The following is a 10258-nucleotide window of genomic DNA, read 5'->3' on the forward strand; positions in this document are numbered from 1 at the left end:
GGAATTGAAAGTTCTGGAAAGGTAATGGTATTTTGTTGTATGAAATACAATTGATTTGGTAATCTTGCATGGATAACTTTATATGTAATGTAACATAACAGATTATTTTCGGAAGCAGATAGTGTCACGTAGCTCTAAAATGCCACTATGTATAACGATGTTTTGTTAACATTTTGATCACATTTGTTTTTTGTCATTTTCTCCCCGCATTACATCTCTCCCTTCATCCTGGTGGCGTAATGCAAAAAAAAATATGGCCACCGTCTGGTCTCCCCTGCATGTCTCCCTGGTGAATAAGTGTTTACATTTTGACTGCAAAACCCTTTTAGCATTGTTCACTATATTCATACCACTAACCTTACTTGTACTGCTAATGGTGCTAACTGAATTAACAGTGATAACATAGTAGACAATGCCAAGGGGGTTTTACGACTTAAGCTGCTTACTCACTGGAACAAGCTGTGTGGAGACAGGTGGAAAGATACATAGATGGCTGGATGGATGGATGGATGGATGGATGGATGGATGGATAGATAGATAGGTAGGTGGGTAGGTGGATAGATGGGTATTTTGATAAATAGACAATTATTTTAATAAATAGATGGATAAGGATAGAGATACCTTTTTATTATTAGCTTTTAATCCCTCTTGAGATGGGCCTTATATTGACAGTGACACTTAGCACAGTATGTGTTCAAAATAAAAAGTCCTGACACGTCGCCAAGGTTTTTAACCATAGTTCAAAACCACCTGTGATATCCACACATCAAAGCCAGCTGATGTTTGCCCTTGGACTTTGTAAAAGGGATGACATGCGACTGATTCAATGAGAGGGAACACTTTTACAATTTCATTTTCATAGTGACATTCAACTAATAAAAAGTGAAATTAAACTGTTAAAAGTCAGCGCACATGAGCAGCATCAATATAAATTTTTTAAAGCGGTAGACATACCGTAGATGCAGCCTGGATTTCATAGGCAAAAAAAAAATATTCAGATCACTTTCAGAAACAAATCCTTTGGTCAAGGGCTTTATGTACCATTTTCCAGCCCTTCAGAAGTAAAATGCAGATTGTGTTTGCACCTTAAGGTAGTAGTTAGCAAGCTTGGTAGCACTGACTGTTGAAAAGTTGAGTCAGTCTACTCATTATAATTTTATGATTACAGACTTGAATTGCTATTACAGCTAATAGCTGTAGTAATACAGCCAAAAGCTGTATTTAGTTCAGTCAGCTGTTTGGTATTACTTCACTAAAAGGACACTGTACAGATGATGTTTGTGCTGGATGTGTTGATTTTTATTTTTATTGACAATATTGACTTAAGGGAAAACCGTCTCCTGTGTGTGTGTGTCTGTGTGTGTGTGTGTGTCTGTGTGTGTGTGTGTGTGTGTGTGTGTGTGTGTGTGTGTGTGTGTGTACACATTTGCACATGTATGAGAGCACATCCATCAGTGTAAACATATTGACCTGTCAATGGGGTGTCTGGATCATTGTGTTGCCCTGCCAATGGCGCTCAGTTCCAAATTAATCACACATGATGAGATGATTAATCTGGTTTATGTACCTCTATCTGTCCACTGTACCCGTCCATCTGTCCTCCTCTCTATCTCTCTGCTCAGCAGCGAAGGCTTTCTGTTGGGAGTACAGCCCAGTGTAATATCAATGACTGCTCCTGCTACACTAACATAAAGGCTTAGAAGAAAATAGAGTTCAACGTTGTACCCTTAAGCTGGTATATCTCTTACAGTGCAGTGCAGCACGTTGTCATTACAGTAAGCTCTGTTAGTATCTTGACAGTGGGACACTGGTGTACAGCCAGCTTCACGTTTAGTATGTTGCTTCTATTGGCTTACTTTGTTTGAAAAATGAAACAATGGATACACTTACACTGATCTTTTAACTCTGATTTGTGTTTAAGTATTTGAGCACCTTGGAGAGAGACAATACAAACCCTGCCTCTCTGTCTCTGCCTCTCTGAGATTTTTATTAAGTATCTACTTAACAGTAGTAGTTTTTAGTGTGTGTGTGTTGCTCTCCACTGTGCCAAAACAATCAAACCCAGTCTGTTTTGTGTCTCACTCCATGGTGCTAAAACATTCTTGCCAGGCTACTGCTCCTCTAAGGCCTTTAGTGCTATGCATAAACTACTGAAGTGACCCACCCAGGATGACCATGGCAAACATCCCAGACACGCTTAACAAACAGCCAGTGACAACCTATAAACCCCACAGAACACTGTATCAATTATCTTCTAACAGTAGCACCCAATTCTATACCCTATGTATAGGCAGTCTCTGTGAGCCCCCCCCCCCCTTTTCCTGTCCTCTCTTTCTTTCTTGGAGAGATTCAACCTTTTTTTTTAAACAAAGCTCAGTCAAAGCTCAGTCTTTCAACTGATTTACGTGATTATTACTTAGAAATAAGTGACTGCAAGCAAAAACAAACTTTTCACTCCAGGCTTTTGGAGTGCCCCAACCTGGGTGATCAGTCCCACTTCCCACACAAAACAGCGCCCCAGCCTTAGTAAAGTTGTACACCACTGTAAAATTAGACCTAAAAATGCAGCTGTAAGTGTGAACTTGTCTTCAGTTAATTTTGATGAATCCCTGATTACCATATATTTAAATCAGTTAACATGTTATCCAGCCCACTCATGACCTTGGTTTAAGTGTTGGTGTTGGTCTGACATCGTTTGACATAAACTGACTTCAACATTAAATGGCAATTACTGGTTTCCTACACACACGCACACACGCACGCACAAAGAAAGTTACTCCTCGTTTAATATAGAATTACTGGAACATGATTTTATTTAATAAGATAAAAGAAAAGACATCACTTTTCCCAAACCATCTGCCATGTTGTATCCAGAGTGTACTCAGGTTGGTTTGGAGCTTATGGTCATTGCTCCTTTTCACACCTACGGCATCGCCAGTGCCTTCAGGCCAGCTGCCGGATCATGAGCTGAGAGCCACCCCTCCTTGAAGTTCAGCCCTTAATCCCAGAACATCTCCAGGTGGTAGGGCAGTGGTGGACTTCTCTCTGCTCCGCCTGAAGCCGCACAATCCCTCGTCTTGCACTTGATGTTCTTTCATCTTTGTTTTTCAACACTGTTTACACACATTTTCATATCAACATGTTTCTTTCAAAAACATACCACGAACACTAAACAACTAAACCCATATTTTACATGGCCTCAGACAAACAAAAACACACTGGCATCGAACCGAAACACTTGATATTCCAGTTTTTGAAAGAACCTTACTTTTTATCTTGGTTAGACTCAATTCTTCATCCCTTCTTTAACCTCTAGAAAATTTTGAGAAATAAAAGTTAGATTTGAAATATCACTTTAGAGCTAACCTCTTAAAATGTTTTCTTTTGATCTCAAGTCTCTCCAGAGTCTAATTGAGCTGATTCTATTTTTTTCAATGAAAGAAATTTGTATAAAGGTGTGATAAGTACAGTTTTAAAAAAATGAACATGTCCGTGATACAGTTTAAATGACGTTCTTACTGATGTAGATGTTATCCTGTCCTATCCTCTGTCTTTGGTACAAGATGCACTACTGAACTACACTAAAAATACTTTGATTTATGATTTATATCCACACAAATGGAAAATTCCATGTTATAATTTAAATTCAAATTAAAACTGATTCTAAGAGTAATTGTTCAAGTTGTTAAAACCATGGCAAGAAACTAAACACTGCTCAACACTAAACTTTGAACTTTCCATTACACTGCTGTTGTTTTAGTTTGATAGGGCTTGTGCTAAATTGTAAACACTCATTTGTGTGTGTGTGTGTGTGTGTGTGTGTGTGTGTGTGTGTGTGTGTGTGTGTGTGTGTGTGTGTGTGTGTGTGTACTGTTGTCATATTGGCCCAGTGGACCATGATGCATCCGACTTCACTTCACTTTCATGCATAGTGGTCACTGCCTTTCTTCAATGTGCATGTCTTTGTATAGTTGCAAATCAGCCACTACAGTGGACCCTGGTGCATCGTGCCAGACACTGCCACCCACTGGCCAACAGTGTAAGTGCATCACAAATCTCTTAAAACCAAGATGGCCGTTAAAATGCCACAAATATTGAGCAGCTCAGGGATATCTTGCCAATCATAGTTGTACCACCTTTCTGGTAAATAACATTGCGGAAAATCAGGAAACATCTAAGAAGTTACACAGTTTCCAAAATATTGATTTTATATTGAGAGAAAATTAGGAAAAATTGGAAATCATGCATTACTTGCTATATTTCATTCAGCTATAAATATACTATTATACTTTTTTGGCTGTAGCTTACAGTTTTTGTAACAAAAAAAAAAAACCAAAGGCCTACTTGACAGCATTCCCTTTGTGACTATGTGATCACACTAACAGCTTTAAAAATATACTGTTATATAATTTTCACATCATATGATCCTTTATACATTGGTTTGTTAAATACAGATTTCTTGAGTAGAAAACCCAAATGCATGCTGTGCACCTGTGTAGACATGCAAAAAACTTCAAACTTTTTTCAGTTTCTTTCTTCATGCCAAAAGAGGAATGACATAATTTAAAGTAAAAATCTTTACTTAATTTATGCAAGAAAAGGATTTGTCCCTGGTTTAGATCCAGCCAGCATCACATTACATTTAATAAGTTGTAAGTCTTCACAACCCATTCAGTCCTCCTTTACTGTAGGTTTCTTTCATACAAGTCCACAACTGTGAGTGGTGGAATACTGGACAATTCTTCAAGGATAGTCAGTTATTTAAGGGTTTAAGTGGTAGTAGTCAAGATGATTTATCAGACTAAGTTACTTCCTTTCACGATTTAATTGTTCAAGTTTTGGAGTCTGTACATACAAAGCTGTGCAGCTTTGTGAATTTTCTTGGACATAAATGGTTTCTTAGTGGCGTGTTCCAGTATAAAAGCTAGCATTGCAAGATCTATACTGTAAAGTGCTCTTTCAAATGGTCACATTGTATAGCTCAACCATATTTTTTGAGACAATGAGAGTGGGTTTTACATGTTTTTCTACAAATCATATCAAGTCACCATAATTTCAGAATTATTTATATAAACACAGTTCTCGGTCCTAATGCATTTCAGTGAAATATTTAATCATTGCATGCATGGTGATTTGGCTGCAGCAGGAAAACATTTTTCTTCCTGTTGGTGTTTTCAAGGATTCCAAGGAGGTTAGAAGGCAAGAAGTTATCATCACTTTTTGTCCTGAGTGCTCTCTCTTTGTTCCAGTCTTCATGTTTTATGCCTGTAGGTCACAGCCTGGAGAATAATGGCTTTAGTGTTCCATTCCTGGAATTATAAAATTCTGGTCAAATCAACATATGAATTCTATCAAACCAGCTCTCTGTTTTCAGCAGAACTCAACAAGCCGTGTACAATTAATGTACAACTGTATTTTACAACATTGTCAAAATGACTGACTGTGGAACCCAAGACAAAGCAATTAAAAGTGTCTGGTATCGGGGGACTGGAACACACTCCTCTAACCTTTTATTATATCGCCTCTGTCAAAGTACATACATTAACATGAATGCCTCTGATGTAATTAACTTTTCTATTAGCACACTGGCCTCAGAGGCAGCCAATGCCACATTTTAAAAAGGAGTTGTTCATTCAGAGTGTGCAGTTTCAGATGACTCATTAATGAGCTGGCCCTAATTGAAATGCAGAAGAGCTTTATTGGCATGCTGATCTTTCCGAAATTCTAATGCCCTTACCCTTATGAAGCAGTCCTTCTATGTTTTAGTAAAAAAAGATGTAGAAAGTAGTTTGTCAAAATCAGATCACATTAACATCACCAGAAGGCTGAACTAAGTGCAATGCTTCTGTGATACTGTGCTCGAAATTTTGCAGATCCTCTGACTTTGTTCAAAATTCAGCACACTGACTTTCCCCTAATTAATATTAGAAATTAGTGTCAATCATTGAAGAAAATATGAACCCATGTGGACACTGTGAGGCAGAACATTCTGAAAGAATCATCAATGTTTTAGATGTGTGCCATTAATTTTTATCAAGTGTTGGTTTGCTGCACGTGTAAATCACCAAACAGGGATAAGCTTGTCTTTGCAACACCCTACATGAGTAACATGTTGAAGAAATAAATAAGTGAGTTACTTTCCTCCATTTTTACTGTTATTTGCATATTTTTGGAGCTTTTGTATTTATAAAAATCTGGATCATAAAGTCAAACTAATTAACTTCTTAGGCGTGTAGTGAATTAAAAGAAGATAACACATTTCGGCTCCTTCTGACAGTAAAAAGGCCTGGCATAAAAAAGAAACGTTGATCATTGTTGATTTTTTTTAAGTCATTAATGTGTTAAAATTATGATTAGGGAAATGCAGTTTCAAATAAAAATCCAATGAAAATTCAAATCTTTACAAGAACTTCACCTGCCAATGTTGAAGCAAATGAAGCAAACAACTATTTTCAATGTCAAGATAAAATGGAGAAATGGCATACTGAGCAGAGAATGAAGTCATGGTATCTCTGTCTGTGTGCATTATCTGAGCTTCTCTGTTTTTTGTTTTGCTAGCTGCACTGGCTGTGCATGTATGCGAGTCCATTCCTTCATACTGCAGTGGTTTGCCAATTTCCACTGCTTTGCACCGTGCGTTGTTGCAGAAACACAATGCCCCCCAGGGTTAACACTGTTAGCTCTATCATCTGTTGTCATTGTTAACACTGTTAGCACTATTTGCATGGCTAGCACTTCTAGCTGCCCAACTTCATGTTTGCTTGTGACGTCCAGGTCCCCAGTAACACCGCGTTTTCCAGTGACCGCTCACTATATTGCAGCGAAAAAAAACCCATGTGGCCCAGAAATCATTTTCTCCATAGGTCACCATTGTAAAAGAGACGTGTGTAAAACTGGTGACAGGACACCTTGAAAGGCTAACAAGGTCATTATGAATTTCTGCCGTGAATTTTTGATCCATGGAGGTTTAGCCAAGAAACAAGATTTTAAAATGTGTGACGTCATCACAAAGTAAAGTCTAAGAGATGAGGAGGAGCTCGTGGGCGGGGCCAGTGGGAGAAAAACCACTGTGCATATTCAGTGGGCTGCATACCTGGAAGTTATAAACTTTTTGGGTGTCGGGCAAGCAACTCCATAGGAGTTAGGATCTGTCCTGGTGGATGACATTGCCAAAAACCTACAGACATGACCTCGGCTGTCAGAGTATAAGTTGTGTGGCTGTATTTACAGAGGCAATGGGACTGAACAATCCCACTTAGTGTTGCTTTTACAGTGAAATATTTCAGCCCATCCAGACTTTGACACCCTGTAGAACAAAAGAACATGAGGTCAAGCAGGAGGTTGGATTAGGCAATGAAACAAATCATCCATTTATCGTCACATCAGGCAGCTAAGCTACAGCAGTCGCCACTGTAGAGGAACATAATTCAGTAGACAACCTTCAGATCTTGTTAATTTCACAGCCATAGCAAACAGTTTATCATTATCAGGAGTATCCAGGACTTTGAAAACACAGACCCAGTGTGCTTAAAAAGGAGATATTACCCATAAAAGCAGATAGCCACATAGACAGATAAAATGATGGCTATACAAAAGTGCTATTTATCTAGTTCAAGAATAGAAGGTTGGCTGCTTTGTATTTTCAGATTTAGCATCTCTCCTACAGATAAAACAGAACAGTCACCATTACGAACACACTGACCTTTATCAACAAATGCATCTGAACACTGCCCCAGATTTTCAGGCCAAAAACATCAGCAAAAACAAAAGTGTGTGCATCAACTTTTTCTTTTCTCTCACTGTAGATCACAAACCAAAACCAACAGACTACTGAACAAATGAGCAAAAGAAGTGGCCAACACCTGGTGACACAATCCCGAGGGGCGTACTGGCGAGGTGGATTACACTTTGAGGCCAAATGGAGAGAGAAATGGAGGACAGATGTCTCTGACAAGCTTCAAGTCAACACTCAACGCATCAGAAGAGGTAAGTAAATAAGGCGGTGGATGGACAAATTGAAGACATAAAAACATACACACAAAAGTGTAAGCAAACACACACACTCTGCTTCTCCCGACATTCACACATCTAAGCAATAGAATTGCAGGCTGGTGTTGGCCAGTGGAAACCTTTTAAAGGAGGTTGATCTATCCACATATCATCTTTAACTGTCTGGCCGGATGCCTATTTGTGGAACTGGTCATCAGACATTACGTCAGCAGTTTTTATTCTCCCTCCCTCTCTCTCTCTCTCTCTTTCAAACACACACACACACACACACACACACACACACACACACACACACACACACACACACACACACACACTCACACCAAATTAAACATCCACTATACCACCAGACATCTTGGGCTGCATTCTTACATTTTAGTCCAGGGTCGTCTTCTAATTGCATCACAGAATGTCAAATGAAAAATCAATATTTTATTATTTCTTCCACAAATCCTAAAGGGCATGGATTATTAAATGAATGGGAAGATATCTTGGAAAAGTAACCTTGTTCAGCACTGTATTTTCATGAAAGCATGAATGAAGCAGAAACAGCAGTGGAGAAATTCAGAATTAGACTAAATATTGTACAGTTGTTGTGGGTGGTGTTTTTTTCTGATGTGTTTTAATACCTCCAAGCTGGCAATAGCTGTGGCCATGTACATTGTGTTTGGGGTTGTCCGTACGTACATCTGTGCATCCGTCGTATTCTTGTTATTGGGATATCTGAAGGATGCCTGAAGAGTATTTCTTTAAGTTTAGTACAAATGTCCACTTGGAGTTACTGGTGAACTGATTAGGTTTTGGTGGCCATAGGTCAAAGGTCAATGTAATTGTGACCTTGTCTGTCTCATTCTTGTGCACAGGATATCTTGAAAACATCTTGAGGGATTTTTTTTCCCCAAATTTGACACAAACATCCACTTTGTGTCAAGGACGAATTGATTAGAATTTGGTGGTCAAAGGTCTCTGTGGCCTTATGTCTGTCTCATTTTGTGAATGCAATATTTCAAGACGGCCTTCAGGGAATTTCCTCAGTTTTTGTACACATATGCATTTTGACTCAAAAATAAAGTTATTAGAATTTGGTGGTCAAAGGTCAAGGACTTCACAAAACATGTTTTTGGCAATAACTTAAGAATGTATACACTAATTATGACAAAACATCAAACAAATGTCGAATAGGATATAATGATAAAGTGATGACATTTTATATCCTAAAGGTCAAAAGCAGACTGTTCTATAAAAACACGTTTCTGGCTCGTACTCAACATTGTAAGTCAGGAACAGAAGGGGAGATATTGTGTCAGATACTGAATTGGCAAGCATGTTTTCGCAGACATTGATGTAAACTGTAGCTGCAACTTAATGGGTTCACAGAGGCATACAACCATGAGGTGGCAATTGTAGTTATGCTTTATTACCCGAATGGAGTTATGTTTTCATTCCTGTCTGTCTGGTTGTAATTAACATATCTTTAAAAGTTGATTTTAAAAAGAGTTTTGATCACTTGATGTGAGTAGACATGATGATTCAGATCTCGGCTGTGCAGTTTTTTCTTTCGTTTTGTCACCAATACCGCTGTGATGCATTCATATGCTGATGGGAAGCTCTGGAAGGTTGGACTTGTATTTAAATTGCAAAACAGTATTGTAATGAAGTGCTGTTTTTTTGATCACAAATGATATAAACGACCTTAAGAAAGCTAGAATTTTGCTGTTTTTCTTATCTCTTTTGGTAGATCACTAAAAACTTCTTTTAAAGTTTGACAGACACTAGAATTAAGCCTCAGGTGGAGCTGAGATATAAGTCAAAAGATGGTCATTCTGTTGATCAAAGATTACTTTTAGAAGTTCTGAGTAAACAATATTCCACTGACAACTCCTGTTTCTGTGCAACACCAACAAATCGAACTTGTGTGTGTGCGTCTGTGTGAGGATTTGTATGTGTGTTATTGTCTTGGTATTGACATACTTCTTTGCTACACACATGAACTTAATCCCAAGCCTTCGTCCCGCTCTTGCCCACTCAATGGTGCCATGACAAAAGGCTACGTTTATTTGTATTTCGTCCCTCTCTCTAAATAAAATCCATATCTCTCACTATTGATACCATCATGTCTTCCACAGTCCAGGCTTGTCGCCATCTATCTTCCTTTGTCAATTTCATCCTCATCACTTGTCTTCTTCCACTTCTTCCTCTCCTCTTTATGGTGCTGGTAATCCTGCCATTGTTGTTGCGATCATGTTTG

The 10258-nt window shown here is 38.5% G+C and overlaps 1 long non-coding RNA gene across 1 annotated transcript in view; it reads left to right on the forward strand.

Annotated features, from left to right (window-relative positions):
- LOC148187296 (uncharacterized) overlaps nt 1–8010 on the forward strand; it is a 105470-nt gene extending 97460 nt beyond the window's left edge. Inside the window, exon 4 of the long non-coding RNA XR_015779033.1 lies at nt 7806–8010. This is a non-coding gene — a long non-coding RNA (uncharacterized LOC148187296). The remainder of the gene's footprint in view (nt 1–7805) is intronic.
- The last annotated feature ends 2248 nt before the right edge of the window (nt 8011–10258 follow it).

This window comes from Plectropomus leopardus, chromosome 15 (genome assembly GCF_026936395.1).
Source record: "Plectropomus leopardus strain MGB_pleo_1.0 chromosome 15, ASM2693639v1, whole genome shotgun sequence".
NCBI classification, from domain to species: Eukaryota; Metazoa; Chordata; class Actinopteri; order Perciformes; family Serranidae; genus Plectropomus; species Plectropomus leopardus.